Here is a 17,683-nt window from a genome sequence, read left to right as displayed (position 1 = left end):
GCAAGAAGACTACTGCTTTCCAAACTGGGTGGTAAGGAAAGAGGTAGGAGGGAAGAATAGTGAGGCGGAGGAAGGAAAGTGAGAGCAATGATGCTAAAGAGGAATCTGGTCTCTAAAAAACTGTAACTCAGAAAGTATTTTCATAAAATGATACCAGAGACCTCAACAAAAACTGTTCTATGTGAATGGTAAAAAGGCAATGAGCTTTTGCCAAACCAAGACACTTTAAAAGTTTATGAAATAGCGCTCTGTCTCCTGCTGTTCTTCTTTTATTTTTTATATTTAAGCATTTAAAAAAGAAAGGCTTTTAGAATTGACAAAAAAAAAAAAATAGCCTGGTTTCCCAATCTATAACGGAGAGAGTATAGCTGCTTACTATCCTGGGGATTTTATGTTTGGGTGGATATTTAGGTCTGTTAGCAACTCTCTCCAGATCACACAGCAAATTGATCTCAGAGCTCAAAGGCAAACACAGATCTCCTGGGTCCTAACGAAACACTTTTCACTATCCTATATTGTCTTCATTTACCACAAAATTCCATTTATCAGAAAGCTTCATTATCCAGGCACTCTGGTTAATCAAGATTTTGCCAAAACATAGTACTCATTAGAAGATAAATAGTACTGCAGTGTTTACAGATAAAATCATGTGATGTCTGCGATTAGTGGCTCTGGGAGAGGGAAGAGAATATGGGCATCAGAAGCATTAGAAGGAATGAAGGTGAGGCCGGGCACGGTGGCTGACGCCCGTAATTCCTGCACTTTGGGAGGCTGAGGTGGGCGGATCACCTGAGGTTGGGAGTTTGAGACCAGCCTGACCAACATGGAGAAACCTCATTTCTATCAAAAATAAAAAATTAGCCGGGCATGGTGGGGCATGCCTGTAATCCCAGCTACTAGGGAGGCTGAGGCAGGAGAATTGCTTGAACCTGGGAGGTGGAGGTTGCAGTGAGCCGAGATCGTGCCATTGCACTCCAGCCTGGGCAATAAGGGTGAAACTGCGCCTCAAAAAGAAAAAAGAAGGAATGAAGATGAAATAGTATCATAAGTATGATGGATGCTATGTGCCCAAACCTTCCTTCGGGAAAGAAGGACTTAACTGCTGAGAGAGTTCCCCGCAGACAGGCTCAGGTTATCAGCACCACTAAGGATTGTCTCAGCCCAAGAGAGATGGCTTATCCAAGCTCATGTACCCTTCCCATGGGACAGCTCACATCCAGTGATGGATCAATATGGAAATATAAAGGCCAGACCCCCTCACAATTCAGGATATCTCTGAAGGGTCATTCCATCTTCAGAACTTCCCCCAGGGTCAACTGAGACTCCTCTGAGACTCATCACAACCAAACTTTAACCTGGGGCCAAAGCTATTTCCTTTCCCTGGGTGTTGATCCGAAGAGTACTCCCTAATAAGCCTGAGTCTCCATCTCAGAGTCTGCTCGCCAGGGAACTCAAACTGTGAAAGTAAGTATTGAAGGTCTTTTAGTGCAAGAGTGTGCATTATACTGTTCTTTCTTTTATATGTTTGAAAATGTCTATAATGTTTTAAAGGGTACCTGGAAAGAATTCAGTGTCCACAAATAAGGGATTAAATAAATTATGATAAAGCTTTATAATGGAACACTGCAGTATGAGAAATAAAACAAACACCAAAATATACAGTGGGTACACACACACTTTGAATAATTCTGGAATGATATTGAACAAAAAAAAATCAGTAATAATGACTGCCTTTCAAGAGGAAGAATAGGAAGAGGAGACTGGGCTGAGTGGAATTCCTAATTCTCAAGACAAATTCCTGGGTCTTTTTTTTTTTGCCCCACCATTGTGTTTTTCATTATAATATAGTTAAATAAAGTGGCCTAGTTACACCTACACCAAGTTCTTCTTCTTCTTCTTCTTTTTTTTTTTTTTTTTTTGAGATGCAGTTTTACTCTTGTCAAAAAAAAGGCTGGAGTGCAGTGGTGCGATTTCAGCTCACTGCAACCTCTGCCTCCCAGATTTAAGGGATTCTCCTGCCTCAGCCTCCTGGGTAGCTGCGATTACAGGCACCCGCTACTAGTCGCAACTAATTTTTGTATTTTTAGCAGAGACGGGGTTTTGCCATGTTGGCCACGCTGATCTCAAACTCCTGACCTTAGATAATCCACCTGCCTCAGCCTCCCAAAGTGCAGGGATTACAGCCATGAGCCACCGTGCTCAGTCACACCAAGTTCTTTTGTTTTAAAGTTGTACATATGCACACAACATGGGATTTTGAAAATACATTTAACTTTAACAAGTATTTATCTTTAGCCTATAATCTTTTCAAATGCTAGCTCCCTTCCACTGTGAGTGCCCTGTCCTAAGCCACATGATTTACTACTCCTGCTACTCCTATTTTCACTACACCTTACAAATGCTTGATGCATAACACTCATTCATTTGTACAGCCTATGTTTCTCAAAGATAAAATCTGTAAATCTAGCACCCTTGTTATCTAAGCATTATCAAGTAAACTGCATATCTGCACCTAAAACGCTGGCTTTTACTACTGGTCAATATGTATTTATGGAATGAATAAACAGAGAATAACAATAACTAGCATTTATTAAGCCCTCACTGTGTGCCAAGGGCTGTATTAAGGGTTTCACACACAACTTAAATTTAACTCTTTTGAGGAAAAATGCCTCTTAAAAAAAAATCCTCCTGAACTCTGCAAAAATCTTCCTCCTTTAATTATGTTCTCACCATCTACCATTTCAATCTATTTTATAAGTTAACCTTTGCCCTTCAAACGTGTCTACATTTTTTGATTTTTATCCAAATACTTTCACTGGCCTCTACTTGAAACCCTAACAATCTCTCTCCCTCTCATTAAAATTAGCATTTTGAAATCTGTGGTCTTTAACTTGGTGCTTCCATTTTCTCATGTACTCTAGTCTGGGCCCTCAAAAAGACGTAATTTAAGGACACTCAAGATCTCCCACTACATGAAGGGGTCAACAATCCTTCTAAAATGACACTCCAGGGCAGAGCTCTCCCATATTGCAGAGACAAGCAATGCCTTACAAGAGAAGTGAGGAAAGAGGATGCTTTGACATTAATCGATTGTTGATATCTATTATTCCTAAGTCCAGTTATCTTATACGTATTCTATAACTGCTAGTGTGACGTTGCTGATTTTTTGCAATACACTCTCTTTTTTTCTGGTACAGCAGACTGTCCCCATTATCTTCTTCCAGTTTTCTCAGCTTTCTTCTACCCAGACACATGAAGGCCTAGAAAGCCCTAAGAAAAATTCCAAAGACTTAACCTTGTTACCTCATGTTGGTTTGTTTTTTTTTAATTTGATGTGCCTTTAAAAATTATTAAATGAAATTACCTTTCTCTTTGTGAGTCCTCCCAAATTTTTATTATGAAAAATTTCAAATATACAAAAGTTCAAAGAAGAATATAACAATCACTCAAAAAATAATATCCTGTCACATTTCCTTTGGCAATGTGGTATATCTACATATGTGCTGTGCATATATATGCATGTATATGTGCTGTATATATATGTGGTGTATATATGCTGTGCATATATGTGTGTGCTTTTAAAAAGTCTGTGCTGTGCATCTATATGTGTATGTATTTTGTGTGTGTAGAACCATTCGAAAGTAACATATACATATGATGACTCACCCCTAAATGCTTTTAAAGACAGAACTTAAAAATAAGGGCATTCTCCCTCATAAACACAATACCATTATCACACTCACTATTATCAACACCGTAATCATTCTCTAATAGCATCTACAAACTAGTCCACATTCAAATTACTTCAATCATCTACAAAATGCTTTTTATAATGTTTTCCCCACAAATCTATAAACAAAATAAAGTTTTACGCACTGCATTTGGTTGCTGTTATGGACTGAATGATACGTCCTCCCAAAATGCATATGTTGAAGCCCTAACCCCCACTGTATTTGTGTATTTGGAGGTAAGGCCTGTGAGAAGGTGATAAAGGTTAAATGTGGTCATAAGAGCAGGACGCTACTGTGATAGGGCTGGTGTCCTTGTAAGAAGGAGAAGAGATACAAAAGCTCTCTCCCTCTCCACCACTGTGAGGACATGGTGAGAGGGCAGCCATCTGCAAGCCAGGAAGAGAGCCCTCACAGAAAATAAACCTTCTGACCTTGATCTGGGGCACTTCTAGCCTCCAGAACTGTGGGAAAATAAAATGCTGTTGTTTAAGCCACTTAGTTTGTGGTATTTTATATGGCAGCCTGAACAGGCTAAAAAAGCTGTCATGTCTCTTTAGTTCTAGAATAATCCCACCTTATTTTTTTTAATACTAATTAAAAAAAAAAAGTTGTTTGTAGAATGTTCCACATCTGAAGATTTTTCTGATTTTTTTAATGATATCATTTAATCTGTGCCTCCATCACCTGTTTTTACTACAAACAAAATTGGATCTAACAACGTTTGCCTCAAGTGAACATTGTTGGCAAGAATACTCGATAGCTGGTGATGTACACTTCACACTGCATCACCTCAAGAAGCATATAACATCACATTGTCCTATGAGCAACAATGTTACCTTTGACCATTTGATTCAGGTGGTGACTACCAGGTTATTTTCACTGCTACTGTTTTTGTTTTTCCTTTTGAAACTATCAATGACCTATGGGGCAATATTCTGATAAGACCATCCTGTTCCACACTATCCCATGTAATATTGGTAGCACACATGATTTCTAAAAGCTATAAAACAGTTAAGATTATATACAAACTAGTATCAGATCAATGTTAATTCCTCCACACTGTTTGTCTAGCTCTCAAATGCAAAAGCAAGACGTATTTCTATCCTAGCAACAGGGTGTTTTCACAGGATAGTCAATATGTTCTCAGTCTGTGTACTTCTTGTGTCCCAGGCAGGCCCCCTGTGACTTGCAGACAAAAACAAACTCAAATTTTCTCTCATGAGAATGGGCACATATGAACTGGCATAGGCCTTAGCTACCCACCTACCAATGGGGAATATGAGAAGCAAGTACTAAACCCTAAACAGCTAAATGTATTTGCCACAGCTGCAGTGAAAGAAGAAGAAGTTTATAAAGGTTTATTCAAATTCTCAGAGAACATTCCTATGTTATTTGTCAAAAGAGTGTACCCAAGTCAAGATCACAGTATGATGTGATGAGGATGTGATCATTAAGATGATGGTTTTTTTTTTTGTTGTTGCTGTTGTTTTTTGTTTTTTGGGGTTTTTTTTTCGTGTGCTTGTGGATTTACCACCAATCGATTGAAGACTTGGAAAACAAACCTGAAGCAGATAATGAAGACTCTGTTTATTATACTACAATGAAACAGCTAGGTCATAAAAACACACTAAAGAAACTACTCAGCTGCTTCCTTATAACAAAGTGTTTCCAGAATTTAAGAGCTGTAAGGGACACAACCTTTTGAACACTTAAGCAGCTGACAAGATTATACTTTCTTATTTGGGTGGTTAAGAAATATACTGTACTCTCAATGAGCCTAACACTTTAGGACTACTTGGTTAAAGGAAGTTCCAGTGTTCAGTTTCAAAGGAACACGTGGAATGAGCAGATGGCAACAGGAGACTACACTTATTTCTTATTGCTAAACAGCCCTGAGTGCATGAGAGACAGATTTTGAAGAACTGCAGAGCTATCTGGTCAAAAATAAATCACATTTTAAATGTGATTCATAGATTTTGAGTCCTATAAGTCATGTTTTAAATTTCTGCAGGTGCTATTACAATGACTGAACTCTTCTGTTATGCTCTATCCATCACCAACCTACATCAATTTCAAGAGTTACCGATTAAGCTAAAAGCCCATTATGCCCACCAAGACCTTACTTTTTAAAGGAAATTCCATTTGGTTGAATCAACTTCAACTTTCTCCTGCCACCCACCTCTAATCGCATTTGCATCTCCAGTCATTTCAATTTCTTCCCTTACGTTGCCATCAAAAGTCTAAACTGAGCACTGAACTTTCTCATTGTATATAAATTGAATTAAACAGAAAAAGAAGAAACAAACATGCTTCCCCAAACTGGAAGCTGAATTGTCACATTAGTCTTGGAATCACTAAAATAAGATGGGCAACTGTGAAGGTATGAAAGTCACACTGACTAGAGCGGAGCCCAGCTCTCCATTTCCATTTCAAACTCTGAGGAAATATGTGATGTCTCAAGTTAAACTTCTCATTTGTAACATTACCCTCCTCCTGCTCTGCCTGTCACAAAAAAAAACTGCCCTTGACACAGTCACCAATTACCTCCCCACTGTTAAATCCATTACCAAGTTCTAATCCTTATCTTACTTGACCTAATAACAATATTTGACATAGTTCATATTCCGTCCTTGAAATAAATACTTCTTTACCTGGCCTCAAAGTCTTCATCTTTTCCTGACTTTCCTTCTTCTTCTCTCGCTTCAGTCTCTTTTCTTTCTTTCTTTCTTTTATTTCTTTTTACCTTTAAATGTTGGCATTCCCAGAACTTAGTCCTTAGACTTCTCTTCTCTGGCAACACTCACTCTCTCAATGATCTCTCCAAGCCTTATTGCTTTAAATATCATCTACAGGTCAAGTATCCCTTATCTGAAATGCTTGGAATCAGAAGTATTTTAGAGTTTGGAACTTTTTCAGATTTGGGGATATTTGTATTATACTTACAGGTTGAGCATCTCTAATCTGAAAAATCCAAAATCCAAAATGCTCCAATGAGCATTTCTTTGGCGTGTCATGTTTATGCTCAAGAGTTTTAGATTTTGGAGCATTTTGGGCTGCAGATTAGAGATGCTCAACCTGTACACACTGACAGTTCCCCAATTTATTGTGTGAGACGCTTTCTGAAATTCAAATCCGTATGTCCAGCTGCCTACTCAACATCACCTTTTGGATAGCTAGTAAGTTTCTCAAACTTGGCATGTCCAAAAGTGAGTCCCTGATCATTCCTCAATCGTGCCCCTCCCAGTCTACCCATCTCAGTTATTGGCAACTCCAGTTTCATAGCTACACAGACCAAAATCCTAGAATCATCTTTAGTTACTCTATTACTCTCTCACACATACACATTCCATATCCCAATCCATCAGTAAACTCCACTGGCTATACCTTCAAATCGTATCCAGAATCCTGCAACATCTTAACATTTTCACTACAACCGCCCTGTTCTCAATCAGCATCTTCCAGCAGGGATAACACAACAGTCCCCTATCTGATCTCACTGTTTCCATCTTTGGTCCCCTGCAGTCTCAACACAGCATATAGAGTAATACTATTTAAAAAAAAAAAAAAATCATGCTGTGATCACATCTCAAAATCTTCCAATGGCTTCCTGTCGACATCACACAGAGCAAAAACCAACTCTACATACAACTGCCTTTCCTATATGAGTGAGGTGGTTGTTCTCTCCCTTGCTTACTCTTTTCCATCTGCCCTGATTCATTGGTGTTGCTCAAAGATACCAAGCAGAATCTTACCTCAGAACAGTGTCCCCCACCCCACACTCCCTCGCCCTCTTCAAATCTCTATAAAATATTACCTTTTTAGTGAAGGGTTTCCTGACCATCATAAATTGCAAAATCTACCACTCAAACAAAACACTTACAATCATTCAACATACCATATGTTTATTTATTTATCATCTGCCTCTCCTGCTATATGTTCTATGATGGTAAAGATTTGTGTTTGGTTTATTCTCTATTGTATTCCCAGTGCCTAAAATTCCTGCCACGTAGAAGGAATCCAAATACTTGAATAAATAAACAAACTAGGGAATGAAATATGTTTGCGTTGGCTTAAGTAAAATTGTACCCATCAGCAAATTAAAGTATATCTCGATTTTATATGTTTTGGATTTCAAAGGGGAGTTTCTTGTCAATTAGTTCTTCTATAATAATGTCAACAATTAATACAAGTCTCCTTAATCAAAATGTCATTAACATATTATTGTTTCTTCCCCAGCTACTGGTTTTACCTACACTCCTGCCTCTTTTAGTTTATCGTGACATATACACAGCAAAATATATCTTAGGAACTATGAAGCAAATTAGCTGACATAATCACCACTACAGTCACTAAGGCCTAGTAATTAATCACAACACTGCTTCTTAAAAGTAAGTACAGTGGGCCGGGCATGGTGGGATTAAAAGTAAGTACAGTGGGCCTGTAATCCCAGCACTTTGGGAGGCCGAGGCAGGTAGATCACAAGGTCAGGAGTTCAAGACCAGCCTGGCCAACATGGTGAAACCCCATCTACTAAAAAAAAGAAAAAAATACAAAAATTAGCTGGGCACAGTGGGACACGCCTGCAGTCTCAGCTATTCGAGAGACTGAGGCAGGGGAATTGCCTGAACCCGGGAAACGGAGGTTGCAGTGAGCCAAGATCGTGCCCCTGCATTCCAGTCTGCGCAACAGAGAGAGATTCTGTCTCAAAAAAAAAAAAAAAAAAAAAAAAAAGTAAGTACATAAAAAAGTAAGAGCCTACAGAATAACACTTAGCACTTCAGAAATCTTCCCTCCCCTAAACTGACCAGTGCCCTAACATTCGTTGTTCCAACATTTTACGGCTCCCACTAACTCAAGTAATCATCAGCCAAAAGAAACCCTGTAATTTCATTAAACGTTACCAACATATTTTGAAAAAAAATCCAATTTTATTTAAAATAGTAAATACTTCATGAATATAATATATATGTTCTTTAATAGAAAGGAAGAAAAGATTTCCGTGGACCCATAAGGACTTTCTGAATAAAAGAAATGATATTTCATTCCTGTGAATTTTTTGTTCCAACTAATGGAAGCTTATACTGTTTATTTGCATTTGAAAAGTTTAGAAAAAAAGAAGAGCCTTTAAGGACGATAGCTTGAATGTGAAATAAACTTGAATGTGAAAACAGAAGGTAACTGGCTCACTCTATCAGTCTGTTATCACTCACATATACCAACTATCAACATTCAGAGGGAAACATGATGTGCAAAAAAACTAGAAGAGTATCTTCAGTGAGCTTGAAGGGTCATAAATTACAACTGCTAAGCTGAATGGGAGACTGCATTTTCAAAGTCATGTATTTCCAGGCTGGGCACAGTGGCTCATGACTAATTCCAGTACTTTGGGAGGCCGAGGCAGCAGATCACTTGAGGTCAGTAGTTCGAGACCAGCCAGGCCAACATGGTGAAACCCTGTCTCTATTAAAAAATACAAAAATCAGCTGGGTGTGATGGTACACACCTGTAATACCAGCTACTTGGGAGACTGAGGCAGAAAAATTGCTTGAACTGGGGAGGTAGAGGTCACAGTGAGCCAAGATCACACCACTGCACACTAGCCTGGGCGACAGAGTGAGACTCTGTCCCAAAAACAAAACAAAACAAAAAAAACAAAGTCACGTATTTCCAGAAATGTTCTATTTTTAAAAGCCTACAGAATAACGCTTAGCAGTTCAGAAATCTTCCCTCCGCTAAACTGACCAGTGCCCTAACATTCGTTGTTCCAACATTTTATGGCTCCCACTAACTCAAGTAATCATCAGCCAAAAAAAAACTCCCGTAATTTCATGAAACGTCACCAACATATTTTGAAAAAAGAAAAATAATAATTTTATTTAAAATAGTAAATACTTAATGAATATAATATATATGTTCTTTAATAGAAAGGAAGTAAAAATTTTGTTAGACCCATAAGGACTTTCTGAATGCAGTCATGATGTAGGATTTCTTCTTCCAACATAATTGTTTACGTTCTTTTGTATCCAGCAGAGTAGCTTTAAGTATCAGATACAGACCAAGACAAATGAACCATATGGATGGAGTTCAAAATGTAAGTTTACATTACTATCATAATATCTGTCAGTGAGAACATAAGGTGTCCTCTTATTGATGACAGGATTTCACTGAGCTATCCATAGCTCTCAGATGATTTTGCCTATGATCAATGGCATGCACATATGTAAGACTATTAATTCTTTAAAAGGTGCATCAATTAAATGGAAAAAATGAAAATAGAACCTACAAACCTCACTAATTCCATAATTTAATTGCCAGGCATGGTGGTTCATGCCTGTAATCCCAGCACTTTGGGAGGTCTAGGCGGGAGGATAACCTGAGGTCAGGAGTTTGAGACCAACCTGGCCAACATGGTGAAACCCCATCTCTACTAAAAATACAAAAATTACAGGTGTCCTGGCGGGCACCTGTAATCCCAGCTACTAGGGAGGCTGAGGCAGGAGAAACGCTTGAACTTGGGAGTTGGAGGTTGCAGTGAGCTGAGATCACACCACTGCACTCCAGCCTGGGCAACAGAGTAAGACTCCATCTCAAAAAAAAGTCCCAACAAATTTAAAAACGGTCACAGGGAGATGTAACAGATAAACCCAGGAATAAAGGCACTACAAAGTTCCAGGCCTCACTCTACACGCACTAAAATTACTTCAAGATGTACACTATGAATTTTGATTTCTGTCTAGTAGAACACAAAAAGACAAAAGTAGATTATCAATATATGAAAATCAACAGCATTTTCTTGTATCAGCACTAATCTACTTTAAAAATAGTATACCATTCACAGTATTTTTATAAACTACAAATATTTTGCTCAAAGTCGTAAGTGAAAGACCATTCCACGTTCTCAGATAAAATGTCCTAATATTATAAAGATATCACTTTTCCTCAAAATAAATCTATAAGTCAAAGTTCTACTGGTATTGTTTTTAGAAACTCAAACTAACTCTAAAATATATAAGAACAAATAAAAATCCACAAATAGCTGAGCCAACTTTGAAAATGGGCAAAGATAAGAGAAAGTCCTCTAGCAGATATTTAACATCACTAGCTATTTGGGAAATGCAAATTAAGACCACTCTGAGATATCATTACACATAAGAACAGTTGAAAAAAAAAAAAAAAAGGCCAGGCGCGGTGGCTCACGCCTGTAATCCCAGCACTTTGGGAGGCCGAGGTGGGCGGATCACAAGGTCAGGAGATCGAGACCATCCTGGCTAACATGGTGAAACCCCGTCTCTACTAAAAATACAAAAACATTAGCCGGGCGTGGTGGCGGGCGCCTGTAGTCCCAGCTGCTCGGGAGGCTGAGGCAGGAGAATGGCATGAACTCGGGAGGCGAGTTTGCAGTGAGCCCATATCGCGCCACTGCACTCCAGCCTGGGTGACAGAGCAAGACTCGGTCTCAAAAAAAAAAAAAATAGTGGCCGGGCGCAGCAGCTCATGCCTGTAATCCTAGCACTTTGGGAGGCTGAGGCAGGCAGATTGCCTGAGCTCAAGAGTTCAAGACCAGCCTGGGCAACACGGTGAAACCCCATCTCTACTAAAATGCAAAATATTAGCCAGGCGTGGTGGCATGAGCTTGTAGTCCCAGCCACTCAGGTGGCTGAGGCAGGAGAATTGCTTGAATCTGGGAGGTGGAGGTTGCAGTGAGCCAAGATTGTGCCACTGCACTCCAGCCTGGGTGACAGAGCGAGGCTCCATCTCCACAAAAAAAAAAAAAAAAAAAAAATGACAGTATCAAATGCTAGTGAAGATACAAAGAAATGCAATCTCTCATACATTGCTGGTAGAAATGTGAAACGGTATAACCACTCCAGAAAACACTTTGGGAGTTACTTCAAAAACTAAACATACACTTACCATACCATCCAGTAACCACATCCCTGGGCATTTATCCCAGAAAAAAATGAAAATTTAAATCCACACACACACATACACACACACACACACACACACACACACACAGTACAAGAATGTTCACAGCAGCTTTATCTGCAACTGCCAAAAATTAAAAACAGCCCAGATATGCAGGTGAATGGTTAAACTTGGATACATACATACCATGGAATACTACTCAACAATTAAGAAGTACAAACTATTGATATATGCAACAATTTGGATGAATCTCAAGAATTGTCTCATTCAACAATGTTGATGAATCTCAAGAACTGCCTCATTCAACAATTTGGATGAATCTCAATTTCAAAAGATTACATGCTATAAGATTCCATTTATATAGCATCTGGTAATGACAAAATTATAGAAATAGAAACTGATTAAGGGATGGTAGAAACTGATTAAGGGATGGTGAGGGTAAGGGAGGTGGATGGAACTAGAAAAGGATAACATGAAGAAAATCTTTGTAGTGATGGAATAGTTCCGTATCTTTTTTTCTTTTTTTTTTTTTTTTTTTGAGACAGGGTTTTACTCTGTCCCAGGCTAGAGTGCAGTGGCATAATCACAGCTCACTCCAGCTTCAACCTTCCCAAGCTCAGGTGATTTTCCCACTTCAGCCCCCCTAGTAGCTGGGACCACAGGCATGCACAACCACATCAGGCTAATTTTTGTATTTTTTGTAGAGACAGGATTTTGACATGTTGCTGGTCTCCAACTCCTAGGCTCAAGCAATCTGCCTACCTCAGCCTCCCAAAGTGCTGGGACTACAGGCATGGGCAACTACACCAGCCTAGCTCTGTATCTTGATTGCAGAGGTAGTTGCAGAAATCCACACAGGTGATAAAATGGCACAGAACTATACACAGGCATTGTACAAAATCAATTTATTGGTTTTGATATTGTACTACAGTAGTATAAAATGTAACTATTAAAGGAAATTGGGTGAAGCTGCATAAAATGTAACCACTGGGGGAAACCAGATCTCTCTTTACTATTTGTGCAACTTCCTATGACTCTATAATATATCAAAATAAAGCTAAAACAAAATAAATGGGAAGAGTTATTTATATAGGGGGAAAAAACATACTAGTACAAAACCATGGAGTTAAAACAATATGGTGTTAGAGCAAGAACAGACAAACCAAAGGAAAGGACTCAATATTCAGAGTATGTATGAGCACCTAATACACAGTAAGTGTCACACCACTATCTATGGGAAAAGGGAAGAAAGAGACCAGGAAAACTGGCACAGTACATGGAAAATAAACTGGATCACAAACTTGTGACACACAAAACGTTAAATTCTGCATGTATTAAAGACCAATAAGTGTAAAAGAAAACTATGTATTTAGCAGTATATAACATAGCAGAGTAACTCTGTGGCATAGCACTGGGGAAAGATATCTTAAAGAAAACCTTCAAAATACAAACCATACAGCCAAAACATTTTTTAATTTGATTACATCAAAATATAAGATTTCTGTTCAATGAAGAACATCATGAAAAAGATTACAGACAAATGACAGATTAGGAACAGATATACTTGTAATACTTAAATGACTAGTATCTATAAAATACAAGAAATGTCCGCAAATCAACAAGAAAGAACTGAAACCCCAAAATAAAAATGGATGAAGGGATGAACAGGTAATTTCACAAAGAAAAAATTCAAAAAGATAAAACACACATGAAGAAATACTCAGATTCGGCAGGGCATGCTGGCTCACACCTGTAATCCCAGTACTTAGGGAGGCCGAGGCAGGCAGATCACGAGGTCAAGAGATCAAGACCATCCTGGCCAATACAGTGAAACTCTGTCTCTACTAAAAATACAAAAAGTAGCTAGGCGTGATGGCACATGCCTGTAGTCGCAGCTACTCAGGAGGCTGAGGCAGGAGAATCGTTGGAACCCAGGAGGTGGAGATAGCAGTGAGCCGAGATTGCGCTACTGCACTCTACCCTGGCAAGAGTGAGACTCCATGTCAAAAAAAAAAAAGAAGAAATGCTCAGATTCATTAGTAACAGTGAAATGTAATTTAAAATGATATTTAGTTTTCTATATATTAGTCTGGAAAAATTGGAGCACTGAATAACACCAAGCATTTGTGGGGAAACAAAGATAAAGGAACCCTCACAAGCTTCCTGCAGGTGTATAGACCGTTGCTGCTTGTTCTAAACACCATCCGGTGGTGCTTCAATAAAATATACGAAAACCAAATGATCCATAAATCACATATGGATCTATAACTCAACATAAGTATCACAGAGGTCTAACATGTATGCTTATCGTGGTATTATCTATAGAGGTAGGAAAATGAAAATAACATGGGTATCTACAAATAGGAGAGTAGACACATAAACTGTAGTAGATGTACATTCTGAAATACTGTGTAGCACTTGGAAGCAAAGAACAGCAACACAATAGATCTTCAAAACATAATAGTGAGACAAAAAAAACTGCATGATATCATCTCTATAAATTAAAAATGTGGGCACCCAGAACAATATACATTTAATAACACATACAAACAGAATAATACATATCATACAGAATGGTTGCAAATGGGTTGATAAGCAAGAGAAAAGAGCGGGAATTAGAAATAAAAAACAACGAATGAGGTTGGGCGTGGTAGCTCACACCTGTAATCCCAGCACTTTGGGAGGCCAAGGCGGGTGGATCACCTGAAGTCAGGAGTTCAAGACCAGCCTGACCAACATGGTGAAACCCCATGTGTACTAAAAATACAAAAATTAGCCGGGCTTGGTGGCACATGTCTGTAATCCCAAGCTACTCAGGAGGCTGAGGCAGGAGAATTGCTTGAGCCCGGGACGGGGAGGTTGCAGTGAGCTGAGACCATGCCATTGCACTCCAGCCTGGGCAACAAGAGCGAAACTCCATCTAAAAAAAGAAAACTGCAGGCAGGGGAGATGCCTTGAATGGTCCAAAGGTGATCATTGAATTGAGTAAGATTAACTCAATCCTCTGCACATGAGGTCCAAAATGAACTTTAAGGACTCATACATCTAACAAACATCATACCACTAAAGCTGAATGTCATCCTACTTTTCTCATGAAGAAAGCACAAAACAACCTGACTACTTCGAAGATTTTCGATGCTAAGTGTGTTACATGGAGAAACCACCCAACTTCCTTTAACTTCAAAACAGAAAGTATATCGAAGATATAAGGAAACTGTAAGATACAAGGGTCACCACCCCTAAAATTTAATTTAAATTCTTACAGTGATATTCAAACCAAGCCAAGCCCAGTCCCTTTGATCCACCCAGTAACCAAGATCTTTTAAAATTTAGTTACAGGTGGCAATAAGAAAAAATAAAGGGCATACTCTCATTTTTCTCTGAAAGTGATTCTCTGACACACTCTTAAAACAAGGATTGGCAGTAAAATAAATGAATTTCTCTACCATAATCCCTAATTGACATTAATAGTAAAGCATTAATTATATTTATACAGGTTCGTTTTCCCAATTTATAATAACTAATATGCGTTATTCTGGATGGAACTAGACAGTTTTTTATTCTTTGTAATAATGAGGGCATTTCAACACATTATATTCACTTTTAAGCTGACCTTCATTCAGCCACAAATTTATTTATAAAGCAAGAGACAGAGTCAAACTAAAATTTTTGTTTAACAAAATGTCAAAACCTCAGTTAATTTCTTTCACGCAACAGGCAATTCCTGCAACCTTGCCCATAAAATCCTAAGATGTAAACATCTGAAAAAGTCAGTCTGCCTTTTTTTGTCTCATGTCAAATATTACAATGAGAGGAAGCTGTAGCTGCCACTGACCGAACCCTAAATTCAGCAGCATCAACAATATCAATGCAGTCTGTGATGCAACGGTAGCTTCCCTAGTTTCAGACTATCTAACCCAGCAAATGCTGCCTAAAAAAGAGACATACTAAGTGGGTCAAAAACATAAAACGGCAACTTTTGAATCAAAGGTAGGGTAGTGCTGACTTCAAACACAGTTTCAGAACGCTGGCACCCATCAGTAAGTGAACGGGAGTAACTGGTATCCGTTCAGACAAGTGCTAGGTCAAAGGGATAAGAACTGGCAGGTGGCATCTCAAAAGTGAAATTCTAACAGTGGTGTCAGTATCTTGGGCACGGGCAAAAGTAGTACCAGCAGCTAAGGAAAGACAATATGAACCCCAAAAGCAAACACATTGCCCAAAATTGCTGTCAATAACCACCCACGATCATCATCAACCACCTCATCCTGTTTAGATCGTGCCTGGGAGTCAGGCAGTCCCACCTCAAGACCAAAGCAAATGTCAAAAGCAGCAAACCTCACCCACCAGGTAAGGGAGCCACAAAGACCCCCGGCGGGCTCCCACGCTCTTGGTAACGGCGCCTAGTTGTGGGCCCGACCTGCAGGCGAAGCAAGGAGCAGAGCTTGCAGCCGCAGCGATCTGACAGCTGGCACCGCCCCCGGCTAGAGTGGGCTTGTGACCTTTGACCCCGACCCCTGACCTCCACGGTGCAAGCACATCCCGCCCTGTGGTTTCCTATGGAAAAGCTTGAAAGCCCCCTTACCTGTCACAGCTTCATCTCATGCCGCGATGTAGCCTAACAGACCGCCGGTGGGCGCCCCAGCCAAGGAGGACAAGGATAGGGCGGAACTACGGAGGATGCGGGGTGCGCAGATCCTGCTGGGATAACCTAAGGGGCGGCAAGCGCTATCCAGCCGCCGTCTTCCCACAGAGACTGCAAGGTGCCGGTACCGCCGCCGCCGCCGCCACCGCCGCCGCCGCAGTAAATCAGCTGACACGAGCCCCAACTGCCGTGACTTTCGCTGCAACTGTCGCAAAAATGAGGGGGCGGGAAAGACTCACCATTTCCCTACATGCAAGGCCTACGTCGGCGCCGAGAAAGCCGGCCGCGTTACCATGGAGACCGAAGGCGGAGAAAAGGTCAACTGTGGGCAAGGAGTGCGCGGCCGCCATCTTGGTTATGGGAAGTCTGGTCTAGGCTGTCCTCTCGCCTCTAACACCCATGTTGGGAGGACCAAGATGGAGCGAAGGATGAAGTAGCAAGCGTAGGTCTTTCTTGGGACCAGGATATTGCAAGTTTACACTTCTGCCCCCATCACTTGGCCCAGACACCTGGAGATGTCAGTTGCTGTTTCCTTTTTGCTTCTGAACTTAATTGTTGGCCAGGACACAGAGGGCCATAGACGAACTCTGCCACTCCACTAGAAGTCTGACCTTGTACAATACTCCTGCAGAGGATAGGGGATGAATACACTGTCTCCTTGTGGGCGGCAAAGAGTGGCGGAGTGTGAGCTCTGCCTTCAGAGAGGCGTATATTCAGATCCCAGTTCCTCCACTGCACACCATTAAGTGTCGTCTTGGGTATTTTGCTGCTGCTTCATTCTTTCTTCTAAATTTCCCCATTTGCAAAATAGGAATAATAACCTTGTAGATGTCTAGGAAATTAAACGCGCTTAATAAATGTTAATAATTTATGCCTGCCCATCTTCCTGTCAAATATTGGTCGAATAAATGAATGAATGGCAACCAAGGGGAAAACAAGTGCCATGCTGTGGCCAATGGTCAGTTTTATTAAAAAGATACAAAAGATGTTCCTCTCGTGGCGTTATTTTTTCTTTACAGGCTCACTAGTGGATGTATAAGTTAAGTTTGAATGCTGTTACAGTCCTCAAAAGTTACTGTGTACATATACCAATAACCTGGGAATCTTGTTAAAATACGTTTCTGAATCAGTAGGTCTGGGGTGGGTTCTGAGATTCTCCATTTCTAACACGCTTCCAGGTAGGCCCTTGGAAAACACCTTGCATAGCTAAAACCCACTGGGCACAGGGCCTGAAGCATAGGATAGGGGAATACAACAGGGCAAAATCAGCTCTTTCAGACAGGATCGTTTCCTTGCTAATTTGCCGAAAGTATGCTGAGTGTTGGTTTGGTCAAAAGGCTTCCTGTCAACAATTTGTTGTTTCTGCTAATGGCAAACC

General features: G+C 40.0%; 1 protein-coding gene across 2 annotated transcripts in view; it reads right to left on the bottom strand.

Moving 5' to 3' along the window:
* The window catches only part of WDR7 (WD repeat domain 7), a 388,356-nt gene extending 371,885 nt beyond the window's left edge, over nucleotides 1–16,471 (bottom strand). For both annotated transcript variants that reach the window (XM_025365405.1, XM_025365406.1), the window contains exon 1: nucleotides 16,246–16,471. The gene's annotated coding sequence lies outside the window, so the exon portion shown is untranslated. The remainder of the gene's footprint in view (nucleotides 1–16,245) is intronic.
* Nucleotides 16,472–17,683: the final 1,212 nt, after the last annotated feature.

This window comes from Theropithecus gelada, chromosome 18 (assembly GCF_003255815.1).
Source record: "Theropithecus gelada isolate Dixy chromosome 18, Tgel_1.0, whole genome shotgun sequence".
NCBI classification, from domain to species: Eukaryota; Metazoa; Chordata; class Mammalia; order Primates; family Cercopithecidae; genus Theropithecus; species Theropithecus gelada.
Note: the sequence above shows the minus strand (reverse complement) of the source record. Positions and strands in the feature narration are given on the sequence as shown.